This window comes from Zosterops lateralis (genome assembly GCF_965231275.1).
Source record: "Zosterops lateralis genome assembly, chromosome: Z".
Taxonomy (NCBI): domain Eukaryota; kingdom Metazoa; phylum Chordata; class Aves; order Passeriformes; family Zosteropidae; genus Zosterops; species Zosterops lateralis.
This window is the reverse complement of record NC_139800.1, coordinates 58,933,006-58,950,854: the sequence shown is the minus strand read 5'-3', so window position 1 is coordinate 58,950,854 and position 17,849 is coordinate 58,933,006. Positions and strand designations below refer to the sequence as shown.

At 43.7% G+C, this 17,849-nt stretch overlaps 1 protein-coding gene across 3 annotated transcripts in view; it reads right to left on the bottom strand.

Moving 5' to 3' along the window:
- SEMA6A (semaphorin 6A) overlaps window positions 1-16,783 on the bottom strand; it is a 120,114-nt gene extending 103,331 nt beyond the window's left edge. For all 3 annotated transcript variants that reach the window (XM_083883129.1, XM_083883131.1, XM_083883130.1), the window contains exon 1: window positions 16,201-16,783. The gene's annotated coding sequence lies outside the window, so the exon portion shown is untranslated. The remainder of the gene's footprint in view (window positions 1-16,200) is intronic.
- Between the last annotated feature and the right edge of the window lie 1,066 nt (window positions 16,784-17,849).

Below are 17,849 nucleotides of genomic sequence, written 5' to 3'. Positions count from 1 at the left end.
GTAAGGCACAGAGCATTTTCACCCTGCCCTCCTCTCCTCTGTTTTGGCACTTCAGTTATCCCTCTGTACCAGTCTGACTATATACCTACACCTATTCCCTTAATCCATCTCTTTTGAGAAATCTTCCACTTCTCAGCCTTGACCTTCCAGCTACTTTCCTTGCCTTCTATAACCATTTATTCCTTAAAAGTTACTCATTCAAACGTATCTGTGTTTGTCCCGTTATTCATGGGGGAAGCTGGGAGCTAGCTAGCTAGTAAAAGCAGTATGGTACCACAGCTGCATCCTCTTAAAATGTCAAAGTTTTTGGGTTTCTTGATGGCTTAGTCTTCATGTTATTTTTTAAAAGATAATGTTTTTGAGGGGTTTCAAATTAAATTTCAACTTAATTCACTGGATGCATCTATCAGAAACGACTTTCTCATGATTAAAATACTTTGACCAATGATTCAGTCAAAAAGCCCAGAAAACAAAGTGGTCAAGTTAAAGTGATACCTCAACTGGGACCATCTGAGTGGTTTTACTATGGAGGGGGAAAAAAAAATCTGCAAATTATTCATTGCTTGCAAGCTCACAGAGCAGGTGATAACCTGGCATATCAAGTTTTACAAATATTATTAGCACTTCAAAGACACCACAAATATTGAAGTAGATAAATTCTCTATTACTTATTCTCCTCCAACATATCTTTAAGCAGGACAACACAGCTTGTCATCTTTTGCCTGCTGAGTTAAGGCTGAGAATATGCATTAGGTATGATGTATTCAATTCAAGGAAAGGGCTTCATTTGAACTTATAAAAAGTGAGAATTTTTCCTGCAGTTAAAAAAGAGATTTTGTCCTTAATTTTCCATTTAGACCTGTAGGTTCCAGAAATAAGTTTCATCTTCTTATATCTCACACTATAAGATAAAGTTGCAATGGAGTTTTAAGCAGAGAATCATGGCAGTGATTTTAAGATGTCCTAGTGTTTTCTAAGTCTACAATATGGCCAAAGACACTGACTCTGTTTCACTTAGTCAGTGAAACAAATGTCCATGTTGATGGAAACACTCTGTCTACTGCTAGGAAATCACAGTTTCCATCATGAGTGTATTATAAAAATTAACAGACTATCACGCTTATTTCTTAGAAGAGAATCAGTCTAACTAGTTACTGTGAGCCACCTTGTCACTCGGTGGCACTTCTGTTTTGTTCTAGATGGTTTTTGGTTTTGTATATTGTTTCAGAAAGCACTTTTCCTTGTCTGAATCAGCCAGACCTAAGCTGGAGCTGGCAGCATGTTGCCTACTGAGCCAGAGCTGCTGAGGCAGCACTCTCAAAAGGACGACTTGTGTTACAACACATTCTTCATCCATTGTGTTTGTTGTCCTCAAAATCCAGCACATTCTCCAACCTCCCTACTTTCCAGGCTATGCAGTGAATATTTAGATGGTCTTGGGACAGATGGCTTGAGTCTATGGTTTGAGGGAGTCTTGAGTCCCTCTACTGAGAGGCACTGGTTCCCAGACTTGACTTCTTCAGACCTGAGTTATGAGCCTGCATGAAGCAGAGATCTAAAAAAACAAATGCCTAGTGTGCAAAGTTTGGTTTACCATCAGGTAATGAGTGAATGAAGAAATCAGGAAATATGTTTAGTTGCAGATAAATTTCTATGCATCACCAATGTATTTCCCATGCAACTTCTTCATTACGTACTCAGGAAGGGAAAGCTAGAGTATTTTATAATTCATTCAGCAAATCTGATTTATTTGTGTATGCATTTGAGTTGTGTCTGCAAAATGTCTCTAGACATTTTAGTCATGACACATTGAAACATGAAAAACTTGCTATTTTTTAAAATAAAGTGAGACCTGATCAACTGAGACTGAAGAATTAAGAGCTTCTTTTGTGAACACATTGCCTTCCTTCTACACACAATACCAGCTGCTTGACAGCAGCTTTCTACTCAAACTCAAGGCTCTGCCTAAAACACCTTCGGGCTTGCAGATCTAGGGCTTGAGGTCCGGGTTGAGTGATGAGCAAAGGTGTGAACTCAGGTCAGAAGCAAGCATCTGTCCATAGAGCAATTGCAGGGTGCAAATACAAGCATGCTACATTTTCAGAGAGGTCTTCTTCCCCAGATACAAATCCACAGTACCCAGGCAGAATGGATCTGGGGAGGGACACAACACACAAAAGTTTAAAGACACAAGAGGCCTAAACCCAACATGTGGGACCACAGGCACCTTGATCACCCAGCTGTGTCCTTCTTCTGATTTCTCAGCCTGCGCAGACCTGAAGATATCAGCAGGACTGGGAGCAGAATTAGTCTAAACACAAAACCTTCTCCATGTATATTTTGCCATGAAGTAAAAAAACCCCAAACAACCAAATAAACAAACAAAACCCCAGAACATGCTAACCTCTGCAAGTCCTTTTTGTTAAGGCTTGAACACCCAGGCTTGATTCCTTAAAATATAAGTAACTCTTGGATGTCAAACTAAAAAACCTTACAAAATCCACATTTTTATCCTCCCTGGATCCATAATGATTATTGTTATGAAAGTGAAGACTGAAAGATGTAATATCTCAAGGAAGACACAAATGAAATTATTTGAAATAATCCCTGAGTTCACAAGGGATTGACATGAGGCAAAATTTCTTATATAAATGCACAATATTTCTCAACAAAATAATAATAATTTTTTAAAAAATCTAGAAAACTGAAAGTTAAAATTAACTTTGATTTATGGATCAAGCCCATTTTTAGCTGATTTTTAAACAGCTTTAAAAATAATTACTCGAATTACTATTTATTTTTTTCTAAACACTGTAACAACATAGAGCTGCTGCAGTTTATTTTTCTGCACCTTGCAAAAACTTCAGATAATTCTGGAAGCTCTTTAAACATGAGATAGTATTTAAATACTCCTTTAAGCTAGAAAATATACTTCATATGAGCAAGGGGATGTGGTAGAATGACTGCCAGAAACTATTAAATGGCTTGCATCAATATCTACACTTCCGTCTGAAAAGGAGGTTAAAAACATGTTTGAAGGACATGGAATATCTCCCTCTCCTCTTCCTCTCCTCTCCTCTCCTGTCGCGTTAACTTAATCTATGGTTTTACCCTCCCTTCTCTATGAGTATTACCCTCCCTTCTCTATGAGTATTGAACAATAAAGCACTAAAAGCAAAGAAGTTTGAGACAGACCAAACAAATGTTAATCTGGGACACCGTTTGGCTAATTAGCACAGCCGTTGTTTCTGCTCAGTGCAAACTGTATTATTTGTGTCCAATCGGTTGCATCTGTGTAGTTTGACTGTCTTATCTATCCTGTAGGGCTGAGCAAAACGGCACACCCACTGAAACCAAACATGTTTTTTTTTTTTTTTCTGTAAAAGCAGGGCTGAGACACGAAAGCTGTGAAAGGATCTTGTTAGCAATTCTCTGTGTAGGCAGCATGTTTCACTTTAATCATATGCATTACAGCCTCTACCCATCGCTTCAAATTCACTCCTAGAGCTTTTCTGCACATCAGTTTGGCTAACCCACTTTCTGATGTTCCTGTCTCTGTATAAGAAAGTTGGAAACTATTCTGCCTTTTACGCCGCGAAGGAAACAGCAAGACTACACACACACACACACACACACGCACAGAGAGGCAGAGGCAGGAGGAGCGCCTCGGGAGAGCGCGGCCGTGCCCATCTTTCCCCGGCGCTGCTCCGCGCTTCCCGCCGCTCCCTCCCTTCCTCCCGCTGCCCCCGGCCGCCTGCGGAGCCTGCACGGAGCTCTTCCGACACAAGAGGGCAGGCGACATGCGGAGGACAGTGCCAACAGCCAGCGCCGAGCAGGCTCTCGGAGAACTTCCGAGAATGGCACAAAGCGCTCCGCGCATCCAGCGTAACAATGTATGTGACCAAGCTCTTCTCCGGCTCCTCCCGCCTTTACACAGTTAGTCACAGCTGTACTCCTGCATTAAAAACTGTATCAAAAAGAGAATGTTCTCTTTTCTTGAAACCTGTAGCAATTTATAAGGCCACTCTGGAACAGGAAGAAAAAGTTACTTTGCCTCCTTCCGAGATTTGACATGCAGGCTAATAAAAATGTGACAGATTCTCTCTCAGTGTATTCCACCCGCTGGAATATTTAAGGCTCTCCCCACCATGGATGTATTTCGGTAAATGTGTTGTGTTCGTTCTTACACAACCCTGCTATTTAAATGTGGGTAGTTGTTAGAGCAGGCTGTCATACGACGACTGTCTAGAAGTAGGCAGTGCAGCAGCAAAGTAGCACACCAGCCCCCTTACTAACACGTTCTCTGCTGGCTTACTGTTGCAAAAATTCCAGTACTTGAATCTCTGAAGCTAAAATACCGACTCAACTTACAGGTCCATTGCAGTCCCGTGGCTTCTTGATTGTTTTGATATTTTTACTTATTATTATTGATGTCTTGAGCTTGTGACTTAAGTTCCTAAAAAACCACCCCAAAAACAGCAGTTTGTAACTCCTAATGAAGTCAGCAAGGTTTATGTCACCAATATGAACAAGTCAGAGGCTAGCTCTTCTAGACAAACTCCATGCCTACTAAAATAAACATGGAGATCCAATCTGAAGCAAAACTGTGCCCTCATTTTTCTGTTTGATGCTAACAGATCAAAAGTTAGATCCTGTTGATCTGTATTTTCTTGTCTCCATGCAGCTCCTCTTCGTGATACACATAAGCAATGTAATTGGTTCTGATGACATGTCTATGTAAACTAAGGACAATCGTTTGAGTAGATAGTTGGGTATTTGGAGCCTGGTACAAAGGAGGAGGTTAGGAGTTGCCCTAAAAAAAAACAATGGTTAAGCATCTGTGTTGATATTCCAGGTTTTGAAAAGTTCTTGAAGTTCTTTGACTGTGACAACAATGAATTTTTTTATCTGCTTCAATCTAAAATAGATTACTGACCATTTAGGGAAAAAATAAATTAAAAAGTCAAATGAATTGATTTGCTATTGGAAGTAATTCAATGGAATTATTCTTACAGTCCACTTCAGACATCAGCAGACACTATATAGTGTACATTTTCCACACCTTTGCAGAATATCACCAGCATTTAGTCATACCAATGTGTTATCAGGAAGGCCCTGGCTGAATTGCCTCTCTCATGTAAGCAACACTGAAACTTTTTTTTTGGTTTTGCTTTGGTTTTTTTGCAAATTATGTCATCTCCAGGATTTCAGCTATACAAGAGAGATTATGACAAAGATGAACACAAACAAAACCAAATAGCTAGAAATGTAAAAGGTGATTGAAAAGGAATTAAAATTCACATGTCAGAGAACTTACACTATTCCACAAGTTGCCGTATAATTTCAAAGATTCTCTTCTGATAGACACTTTAACACACATATGTAGTACTCTTAATAATGTTTTCACGAATCAAAACTGCATTTAATCTACAATCATCCAGTCACCAGCCTTCGTCTCACACCTTCAGGCCATTAGCTCTGTGTTGGCTAAATCTGCCTTTTAGACTACAAGTGTTGTTGAACGAGAACAGGATCTCTCTCTCTCTCTTTTTTTTTTTTTTTTTTAGTATCTTGGGAAAGGAAGTGTTCTGGCAGCATGTCTAGGTCTTATGTGTAGAACAGGATAAAGTGGACACCACCCTGAAATATACACATCTCGTGATAGAATTAATCAGTTTCTGAACATGATGAACTTCCCTACAACAGAATTAAAAGGAAACACCTTGCAGATAATAATGAAAAAGTGTAGTAGCTCATGCAAAAATCTTTCCTTTCCCAGAGCAGATCTTTAAGGATTTAGCTCTTAATTTCTTTTTAAAGACAAGCAATTCCTGTTTAAAATCAAGAATAATTTTACTGGGTAAAAAAACCAAAAACATTCTAAATCATCACTACTTTAAATTTTGTCTTCTTAATTCTTCATAAAACATGATATAACTCTCAATTAAAATTTCTTCCCAAAAACAAACAAAAAACCTAACAAAACCAACCCTCAAAATCCCAAAAAGTTCTGAACAATGTATTTCTAGAAAATAAAGTTCTCCCGAAGGAACACAGTACTTATAAGATATGTTACATAATCATCCTCATATAACAGACTACAGCAAAATTTAAAAAATCAATTTAACTGTGATAATTTCTGATTTAATATGGTTTGGATCAGTAAGTCGTAATTGCAAAATACGTACTTTTGTAATTAATGAGTACAAATTATTCAGAAGTGGAATGTGTTGAATGCCATTAGGAGTTTATACACACAGTACCAAGTTCTGTTCATACAGAAAACTAAATTCGAAAGTCGATTTTAATGCATGATGCCCTTCTTTCATTAGAGAGCTCTGATAAAAAGCCAGTAATAAAAAGACTATGACCTGAAGTTCAAGATTGCAACTGAACAGCCTCTAATCCTCTCTCTATAAAAAAGGGCATTTTTGACTCAAATAGGAGGCTGGATTTAGGCATGCTCATAGCATGAAGTACCACTCAAGAAAGATAATCCTGTGGGACTCAGCCTCTGCTCTGCCACCAGGCAACAGACCTCAAGCTGTGTCCTGTGTGTGGAGTATCCGTCGGAAAAGGTGTGTCATCCCATCCTTTTCCTTGCTGTGGTGTTTTGGGACAGGATTCCCACACAAACCCAGGCGTGCAGGCCAGGGCTCCAGCTGCCCTCCAATCATTCCTCCCCATCCACGTGCTCCAAAGGACCAGTGGGATGGGTGTGCTCTGCCTACACCCGCTGACCAGCTGCAGGCACGGGGGGAGCTTTGAGGCTGAATAGGGCATAGTCTCCTCTGTTTCTTCATAAGCACACAGCCCAAGACAAGCCTCAACCTTCCAGGAATGTTCAGGTAGTAAGACACTATTGAGTATACGCGCGATTTGCAAAGCAAATGCTGTGACATCACTTAAGAAACAGAAACACAAAAATCACTTCCACAGAAATTATTATTCTCTTTCCTTGATAAGATTAGTATATTTGATGCTAAAATTCTGCTGTTTAGGGAAGTAGAACAACCTTTATTATCAATCATAAATAAACTGAAAGAAAAATATTCCTAGGGAAGTGGCTGAGTCACCAACTCAGATATTTAAAAGATACATAGAAGTATATAAAAGATGTATAGATGTAGACTTTAGGTACACGGTTTAGTGGTGTTAGATTAAGGGTTGGACTCCATGATCTTCAAGGACATTTCCAACCTAAATAATTCTGTACTGAACTCTAAATGGTGTAAAGGCTTGTTGATGGGTGCTGAGTAGAAATACATTTATACCTGCAAACAGGAACCAGACTGGCTCTTTTTACTGAGTATTGACTTAAAACTCACTTCTCTGTTTCTTGAAGGCAAAAAATAATTAACAAGGAAAAAAAAAAAAAAAAAAAAAACAAACCACAACACCACCCCAAAAAACCCCACTGGTGTAAAAGAAGGTACAAATGTCCCTTACAGAACTTCTTAAATTAATTTCTATGCAGGTGGATCCTATATCTAACCTGAAACTAAATGGAATATAATAAATTCTGAGGAAAAAAACCACAATTGAATTTGTACATCTACAGCTTTTGACCCAAGTTATGTCCTCACTGTTACAATTTTCTTACTCAATCACTACCTTCCTTCCAAAGGGAAATACAAAATGACAGAGGCATGTTATTCTGTCAGTATAATAGAGACATGCACATTACCAGGAAAAAGACTGAGATTCACTTTATGCAAAATATGTGTATACGACACAGATCCAGAAGATTATAAACCAAAAAATTCTATATTATGTGAAAGTATAAAATTACAAATACAGATTTTGTGTGCATCTACCAACAAATGAAACTTTAAAATTCAGATCAAATTTTCGGACTTCATTTGTTCAATTTGTAGGGCTCATGAGGATTACACATAACAGGCATATGTTCTCAATCTGCTTATTGATCTCACTTGAAAAATTGACAAGGTTGGGTAGTTAAGTCCCAAGATGAAGCTTTAACACTGATCCTTGAGTGCAAACTAGCCATATGAATGCAAAAAAGTGCCTATTATACTGATTAATTCTAATTATGTTGAATTCTTTGATCTCAACTGTACATACTTTTAACATAATACTTTGACTGATCTGAATAGTCAAGACTGTCTTTTTTTTGTTGTTATTGTTGTAAACAGAAGATACCTAGCAAGTTTCTCTGTGCTAGACTAAAATTCCTTCATTAGGACTGGAAGGATATCACACCATTCTGGAGACACCGTAAAATGTAGAAGAATTGGGACTTAAATATTTGGTAAAACATGTGCCTTACTATTGATCACACAGAAGTGAAGAATTTTTTTTTCTCAATGGGAAATGAAAAAGGAAACCATTATTTGCTTACTGAAATATGTTTTTGCATCATTTTATATTATGCATAACAGACAAATCAATTGATAGTGATCACTACATCGACAAGTCAGTCTTTCAGCTACTTTCCTGTTAGACATATTTACTACTTTACCATTTGCTCATTCATTTTCTCAAAAAAGCTATTTCTAACATCTCATAGTTCTACATTTCTGAAAGTACGTATGTTTTAATGCTAACTTTATGAATAAATATTGAAACATCACTGAAAAAATACTGCCTGTGCCAAAACGGTGCTGAAACAGAGTAAGTTCTGCCTGAAAAAAGTTAATTTCCTCTTTTCTACTTGGTAATTCAAGCTGCTCTGCAGTTAACAAAAAGGTTCTTATTGTCTTATTAAATTTAAGGTAGCAATAACCATTAACTCAGTCTCAAACGTGGTATCTTACTGCATGTAGCTAGGTTGAAAGAAAGTAAAACAAATTACCTGGACTGCTTAGGAAACCCTAAATGCCCTAATTTACCCAACCATTTATCAGAAAAACTAATGAAAAGCTCTTTTTGTTCTTGCAATGGATAAAGCTAGCCATTAGTCTCTTAAGTGTATGATTTTACCGGCAAGACAAAACAAATAGCAAATCTTGGGAGTAAATATCAGCTGGACGTTCACATAACAAGGTCCAGAGAGACATATCCAGAAGTTTCGACTTTTAATCCAACTCTGAATAATGTTGGATGCTGTTCTCTGATCCTTCAGAGCTCTTCTACTGCCAAAATAACTGCAAGGCTTGCAAGTCCGAATGTATCGTAAGCCTTTCCCAAGGCACCCCAACACTATCTGAGGCACTGAAACTATGGCAACCGAATAAGAAAGCAGCTTCCATGATTAATAGATGAAGATCCCAGCGACAGTGCCTTGCTAGGCCATAATTCAGGAATGCAGGAGGAATTAGCATAGAATCCATCTCAATCTACCAATAAAAAGTAGATTTTGAAAGGCATCAACAAAACCACTTTTTTTTTTCTGCAGATAAAAAAGGGAAAAACCCACAAAAAAACCCAAACAAAAAACCCCTATGGAACTATAAACCGTTCAAAATCTCATTAACATTTCAATGAATGGCTGCCTCAAGAGCAAGTAATGGATAAGTGTTCATGAACAATGGTGAAGGAAGAAACATTGGAAATTTTCTCTTCAAGTATAAAAGCCATATGAAGAATACTCAATATATAGAACACCAGAGTGAAACTATGAGCAGTCATAGATAGGAAAGTAGGAATATACTTCGATACAGTTTTTCCCATTGTGTTGGGAATTCCTATGGGAGAGTATTTTTTCCATCTGCAGAACTGGAACGCCTGACCATATCTATTAAATACTCTACACATTTTCATTATTAGAAGGTCCCTGAGTCTATCAGGGTCATTGCAAAATCAAAGACAGTTAGGAATACCTTTTCTTTTTAAGCACACAATGAAACTTCTGCTATTATCACCAGTAAAAGTGCTAGTAGAGTAGTTCTTCATCCAGCTAGGTGTTCTCAGACTAAGGTTAAAGGGGATAACAAAAATATTTCTTTGCACTTTTATAAGCATTAAGTTTTCAATAAAGGCAACTGAGAACATAAAAACATAGGAATGTTTTGGGTTTTTCCTGCTTCATGGAAACGGTGTAATGCTGCAGTCAAGGCAAGGCTCTATCTGGGAAGGATGAGGGAGATGATGCTAAAGGCTTCCCATCCTGAGGATAGGACCCATGCTGCTCTATCATAGAGGTGCAGCAATGCCGTGCATCTGCCCCTGGAAACTCTTTAACTTCAGAACTGCAGGCTTATTGCAAAAGTGTACGGCTGTGGAAAGTTCCTCAGTAGCAGTTTTGTCAGTAGCTAAAAAAAAAAAAAACAACAAACAAAACAAACCAAAAACCTGCCACTAACAAAAACGGTATGGAGTAGTCCAGGATACATGAATTTCAAGTATGTTATATAAATACTTTACATAGAAGTGTCTATTATTAACAATATTTTTAAAGGAAAGGTCGTCACTGAATGTAGCGAATTACCATATGTCTTCACTCTAGTGATACAGCAACTGGCAGTTCTGTTAATAGCTGGTTTATCTACTTTATTTTACATCTCTCTTTCAGCCACTAAAGAAACACTCTGGGGCTTGGTGAAAAATTTCTTTCATACAAAAATGACTCTGTATTCACATCAAGCATATTGCACCCCTTCATTTGGGCTGATAAATAAGTACAGTTCTATACTAGGAAAGACTTCACGAGATTTTGCAGCAAATTACAGGAAAATTCATCCGGCGTTTTTCTCATCTTCTTCCTTTTCTGAAAGCTGGGTTTTTGGTTTTTTTTTTTTTTTTTTTTTTTTTTTTTTTTTTTTTTTTTTGTTGGTGTGGTGGGGTGTTGGGTTTTTTGTTTGTTTGTTTGTGGTTTTTTTTGGTTTGCCTTTTTTTTTTTTTTGTTTGGTTTGGTATTTTTTGGGGGGTAGTGTTGGGGGCTTTTTTGTTTGGTTTGGGGTTTTTTGGGGGGGTGGGGTGGTTTGGTTTTTTTGGGTTTTTTTTTCCAAGTGAATTCTATTTCTTTTTATTAAACTATAGCCAGAGTTAAACTTTAGATTTCAGAGGGCGTAAACCTGGTAGTCTCATTTATGTTCAGCTGGTGCATGAAAGCTGAGAACATGATTATTTTATGGGGGGGAGCATAGATCTCTTATCCCCTTCCCTATTTCCAGTGCTAGCAGGCTTTATAAGATATGACAAAAAACTGCAATTGTTTCTATGTATGCCGGTCTTTCAAAGAACCCAGGCTTCCAGAATACACTAATTTTGCACACCACTTCTATTTTGTCTCTTCCCCCATTCCCACGTCACATTTGATTTTGAATCCTTTCACATCTTCCAGAAGCTAAAACAAAATAGGCAAACAAGAAGCTTGGTAACTCCACAAGACACATAGGAGCTGCAATACCTAAAATTGTAACACAGTAGGTGGCACTCTTCCCTTTAAAACCTAAAGCTGTGCCTTGGGCACGTGCTGCCATATTGACACGTTGCAATCAAGACCCAAAACCAAAGCAACACTCACCATGATATAATCAGAGATCTCTTAACACTCCAGAAACATAAAACACTGTTATTTCCATGGCCATGGGTAACATAGCACATAAAGTAAGCAGACATTCTGTCAAATCTCTGCTCTGCCAGGTTTGTGCTTGAACTGGAGTAGTCCAGTTTTACCTTCACAAACCCTATGCACATCCAAGTCACTCCTTACGCAGGGGACTGTTGCAACAGGCCAAAAGTAAAAATACTCTTTTAGAGATATCAGGCTTAGGTCCAGACTTTCCACCAGCTGCTTACTTCTGCATTAGAACATTGTTCATGGTTGCTATATGCTGTTGATCAGCAGTCAGACTCTGCGCTACTGACTATCTTACTGCCAAAATGTCTTTGCCCACCTAAGAATAATCCTGATACACAGAATTTATGAGCATAAAATGCTCAAATAGTCACCAGTAAAAAGCATTGCTTATCACTCTTATTCTTCTGTTGCCCTGTCAAATAAAGCTTGTCACAATTTCTTGGATGCGACTTGCTCCATGACACACAAATCTAGGTCTGAGTTAACATTAAGGATCAGTCCAGACCAAATGTACCCACAGGACAGCTTCAGGTCCTGAGCAAGTATTGATTCCCAGCAGAGAACAGTATTTTCAGTTTGGGGCTAAAACACAAAAAAAGTCTAAATATAAGTAATATTTCAGCGGCTGCGTTTACTCTCAGAAAATTACTCCAGCAGGCAAGGTTTCCCTGGGTCAGCAAAGCTTACTTGGGTGAATGAGACTGCAAAAGGCAAGGGCTAAAGATTTACTTCATCAATAAATGAATAGAAGGAGGTCAAACAGTGCAGCATCTGTACCACATTAAGACAGTGAAAATTTCTGTTCAACTTCTCTAGCATATACTGCATTTTCAATGTTGTTTTCCAGAATTTACTGGCTTGTTTGTTTTCAGCATTCTGCTACAGTGTATGGGAATCAGGTACTATATACAAAACATTTATTTCAGTAGTATAACAATGTGTTCTTGCAAACAAGCTGGATGTGAGACGTATTAGCTCAGGTCAATTTAATCCTAAAACAATTTATGTCTCCCCTGCTGTAAATCATGTGAGCTCCTTTCATGTGTATTTGTGTATGGCTCTTCAAAACAAGATGACAAATTTCCCCTTCCCTTCACAAAACATGCACAAGCAAGTTCACAATCACCTACTTCCTTTCTAATGCAAACAATTCTAGTCCGGATTTCTTACAGGTCATTAGTTTGATCTCTGTCCTTCCCTTTTTCTCTCTCTCTCTCTTTTTTTTTTTTTTTTTTTTTTTTTTTTTTTTTTTTTTTTTTCTGTTCCTTTCAAAAATTTAATGAAGGTAACTCCTCATTCTTAGCCTGATTCAGCTCCTTTTTCAGTCTTTAACACTGGTATCTGCAATCTATTTGCAAACATAAAGAAGGCACTACGGCTGATACTCACTTTCATCTTCAAGCAGCTAGAAATGTTAACTAGCCATTCTCCTCATAGCTGTCAGTGCCCAATTATTTTTTTTTGCTCAAGTAGTATGAGTTCAGTTGATAAGGTTGGTTTGTCATTAAGTAAGATTATACAATTTTCAAGACTAATTGAGAATACACAGAACATCTGTGACTACCTAGTTTGTAGTCCCTGAAAGCATTCACCCACGCTTCAAGCGTTTGGTGCCTAGCACATGAAAAGCAAATGTTGCAAATATACATTACAGTATTACTTACTATTTTGAATTTTGTTTGGCATTTAGGCAGAACTCTCATCTGGGCATGCTGCTCCTGAACTAAGCTTCCATGAATGCCAGAGATTTTCTCCAGTGAACAGCAGTGGAGAACAGAAATAAACTTTTTTATGCATATGAAATTATTTGGCTTTAAAGAGAGTAAGTTGTCTTTGTCTTGTAACTTATGAGAAGCTACCATACTAAAACTAGGCTCCTTTTAGACAAAAAGATACCCTAGACAGTGAAACACCTTGGCAACTGTATTTCTTTAATAGTGGCAAACCTTCCTCATCCTATTGAGTCACGTACTTGCTTTCAATCATGTTCAAGGCAATTCCATGACGAAAGAGATTTGCTGGAGCAGACCTGAATTTCCTCACAATAGACAAGAACAGTCTCATTTAAAAATTAACAAAAAAAAAAAAATCACAAGAAGATCATTTTCTCTTTCTGATCTGAAAAAAAAATTGCAAAGGAAACCCTGAACATGGTAACAGCTGCATAAATCTTACAGCAAGAGACAGCTAAAAAATCTCAATGAATTTTGAGAATTGAATTTTGAATCAAAAGAGCCTGACTGCACTGGACTTTATCATAATGATGTCAAAGGATTTAATCACCAAGTAAAGATTACTTAGGTAAGAATGGTTTACTGGATGACACATAAATTAATGCACACCAAAAGCAGTGACTGAATTAATTGTTGCAAAGATAGTGGGGAAAATCATACCTTTAGGTACCTATCTTTGAGGTCAAGTCAGTAATTATGTCATTACTGGATGATACAAAACAAGTTAGCAGAATCTATATCAAATAATAAGCCACTTCGTGCAGCTCTGTGACAGCAAATGGTTGTGGACACTTAGCACTGTGTTATTTACAACACCTGGATGCCGTGTGGCGCCTTTAGAAAATGAAGCATTCGCCTTGCTTGCAGCGCCAGGAATTAGTATATTTTATAGTTTATCACAAAACTAACTAAAGCCTTTACTTTTTGCTGTTCTATCAGTGAAATAATTTTCTGCAGCAGGTAAACATCCGTGCTGCACAGACGTCGGCGCAAACGTGCATGTTTACAAACTTCTAAAGCAGCAATTAGTTCGGTAGAGGAACAGAAGGACAAATTACCCCCTCAACAAGCGGCCAAGACTAGAAAAAAAAACACATTTGCCTCAGGGAAACCCAGCAGTTAGAGCCTTGCGAGTCACGCTGGGATGAGCCAGGCAGGAAAGAGGCGGTGGCGACGGGCAGAAGGGCATCTCCACTGCAACTGGCAGGGCTGCAGCCCCAGCCCTGCTTCCCCCGGCAGCCCTCTGTCCGCACGCCGTCCGGTCCACTCCCGGGAGCGCCTCCCTTGGACAGCCTGGCAGTCAGGCACGGACCGAGGGGCGGTGGGACGGCCGAGCCCACACAAGAAGCAGGTACTTTCTTCACGCGTGATGGAGACCCAAACTTTTCACCGCCCTCCCTGGCGGCGAAGCGAGGGGCGGTGCTGACCCCCGGCTGCCCCAGGGGCTGCCCGAGCCCCCGCCGCCGCCCCCCGTGCCTCGCCGCCGCCTCGCCGGCGCACCGCAGCCGGAGGCACAGCCTTCTAAACGCACCATTGCCCTCAGATGGGAGCCTTCCCTTGCCCGTGCAGATAAGGGACCAGGGTGTGTGCGCGCAGGCTGAAATCCCTTCCCTGCTCAGCATCCCTTCCGCTCAGCATCATCCTGTTCCCCGCTCGCCATCCTTTCCTCACCTCAGCATCACGCTGTCTCCTCCTCGGCATCCCTCCCCACCTCAGCATCGGCGGCCCGAGGAGCCCCGCTCCGGTCCCCGCTCCCGCCGCCGGCCCCAGCAATCCGCGGCGACGAGGGGCGTTCGCGGGGCGCCGCCGGCTCCCAGCCCCTCCTGGAGGGCCAGCCCTGCTACTCGCCATTAAAAAACTTTCTCTTTTCCTCCTTTTCTCCCGTTTGGCCGGGAGCCCGAGGGCGGAGAGAGGCTGAAGGAGCGACAGGGCTGAAGGAGCGACAGGGCGAGTGCTGGGCGGAGGGAGAAGAGTTGCGGCGGCTCGCAGGGCTCCCCGCCCGCCGGGCGGCCACAGAGGGGTCCGGCCTTCCCCAGCCCGCCCGCCCGCGCTCCCGGCCGAGCAGAACGGCCGGGCAGAGCCACCGGCCCGCGGGGGAAGAGGCTTGAGGCGCCCCGCAGAAAGGGCCGGGGAGCATCCCTACCCGGAATGGCGGGGCGGAGGGAGGGCAGCCAGCAGCCCACCTTGCCGGGGCCAGGGCGGAGGGGAAGGCGCCACTGCCCGCGGGGAGCTGAGCCCGCGGCCCCAGCCCACCATCGCTAACAAAGCCCGCGGCTGCGCCTGGAGCTGCTCCGCGGAAGAAGTTGCCTCGATTCCCGGCCACTTCCCCCAAAAAGCAGCGCCAGCCTCTGAAAAAAACCCCAATAAATAAAGACATCGGCCGCAACCCAAGTACACCGCGGGAACGGCAGAGACGGCTGCGTTACGCCTTTACACGGAGCGCCCACATAGTTCCTGTAACAAAGACCCCCGCACCCGGCCCTACGCGATGCCCGGAGGCCCCGGGGAACACGCCCGGCGGCCCCGGCCCCGGCCCCGGCCCCAGCCCAGCGTCCCGCGGCCCCCCGGCTCCCCACGGCCCCCGGGCGACCCCCGCCAGCGCCGGGAAGGGCCCGGGGGTGGGAGGCGAGGAGCCCCATCGGCGCATGCAAGCCGTGCCAAGGGCCAGGGGAGGGAGGACAACATGTCAGGCAATTGCGGGAAGTGGGGGGAAGGAAGAAAAAGAGGGGCGCAAATAAAAAAGGGAAAAGAAAGACGGAGCCACGAGATGCCGGGAAAGTGGCAACAGCCAGCGCAGCGTGTGCACTTGCGGGCGGCTCTCCTCCTCCCTGGGCGCTGCAAACGATGTCGAGACAAGGCAGCAGCCCGCCTCAAACCACACACCACCCTCGCTCCTTCCGAGCCTGCCGGGCGATCCGGGAGCCTTCCCTTCCGAGCATTCCCAAAACACAGGGTAAGGGTACGGACAGGGGGGTACTGTACCTTTTCGGTGCATGTATCTGGGCAGCTAGAGGACAACTAGCTGATGTAGTGTTCCATTTAGTAATCCATTTTAGGGGATCTCTCTGGGAAACTGCACCCACTCTCTCCTTTGCAATCCTTTGTCATTACTACATGTGTGCTTCCCGGGGGATGAGATATTTGATATTTCTACTTTCTGAATTGCAAACGCAATTTGTTCATTTCCAATGATGGGCGAAGAGGGGAGTGATCAGCGAGAAGAATTAAAAAAAAAAAAAAAAAAAAAAAAAAAAAAGAAAAAAAAAAAAAAGGAAAAAAGCGTTAGCAACTCCTCTCCAGACCCAAATTCCACTACGGTTCCACTCCAGTAAGTCCCCTTCAGTCGAGCCTCGGGAGGTTAGTCATGTCGGGGTCTCCTGGTCCCTCTCTACCAAAAGTGCTCCCGGTGTGACGGCTCCTCCAGGAAAACTCCGGGGCTGGAGGCACTCGCCGTGCCACGGCAGGAAAGTGCAGTCGCCGCTCGCCTCGAGCTGCCGGGCATTGGACTGTGCGCGGCGAGTACGTGGGAGCCGCTGCTTCTCTCCCTCTCTCTCTTTTCTCTCTCTCTCCCCCTCGCCCCGTCTCCGCCGCTGCCGCTCCGTCTCCCCCCGCCCTCCCGCTAGCCCCGGGACGGCTCCGCCGGCGGAGGCGGAGACAAAGCCCGGACTGGAGCGCGGCGGGCGGGCGGACGGGCGGGCGCGCCCCGCTCCCCTCCCCGCCCCGCCCACCGCCACGGGCGGGGCACGCGCGCTGCCGCCCCGCCCCCGGGGGCGGGCCCGGGCCCGGGGAGGCGTGAGGGGCCCGGCGGGCGGGGGCGGTCGCGCCTTGTTCCGGAGCTCGCTGTCGGCGGCGCTGCTGATACCTCGGGGCTGGTGCCGGCCGTCACCGGGCTTACGTCGAGCGGGTGTCTGCGGAGGGCCCTCGCCCGTCCCCTCGGAGCTGTCGCCACCTCCAGCCATCGCGGTGGTTCCGGGCCGGCAGGGCGCGGAGAAGCGGCGGGAGCACGGCTGCGGGACGGGCAGGCGGCCGCGGCCCCTCCAGGGCCTCTCCGCGAGTGCGGGGCTGTGCGGAGCCCCGCGCATGGGCCGGGCGCGGGCCGAACCCCTCGGGCAGGGGCGGGAGCGGGGCCGGGGCCGCAGCTGGCGGCTGCCCGTCCGCTTGTCGCCTTTTCCCCCTTCCCACCGTCTCAGTCCCGCCTCGGTGGTCTCTGGCCGCGCTAATCCCTGTCTCGGATGCGATCCAGCCGGGAGCAGGAGCAAGCGGCGCTAATACATTAATCCTCTCTCCCCGTCCCCGGCTCAGGCCCCCCGCCGTTGCCGCCGGCGGTAATCCATCCTCGGGCGGCCGCAGGCAGACCCCGCCGGGGCGCTCAGCCCCTGCCCGCGCCCGTCCTGCCGGGCCCGAGCCCCGGGTTGGCCCCTGGGTCCGGCCCTCCTGCTCCTCCCGCTCCCCGCTGACCTCTCTCAGCATCAGGGCTGGGGCGGACAGGCTGCGGGAGCGGGCTACGCTGTATACCCTGCAAAATAGCTCAGAGTCGGTGAGGTGAAGATCCGCGTGGTCGTTTCTTCGACGGCGGCATGCGATTCCTCATGAGTTTTAACAGTGATTTCTACCCGCTCAATCTCACCGGA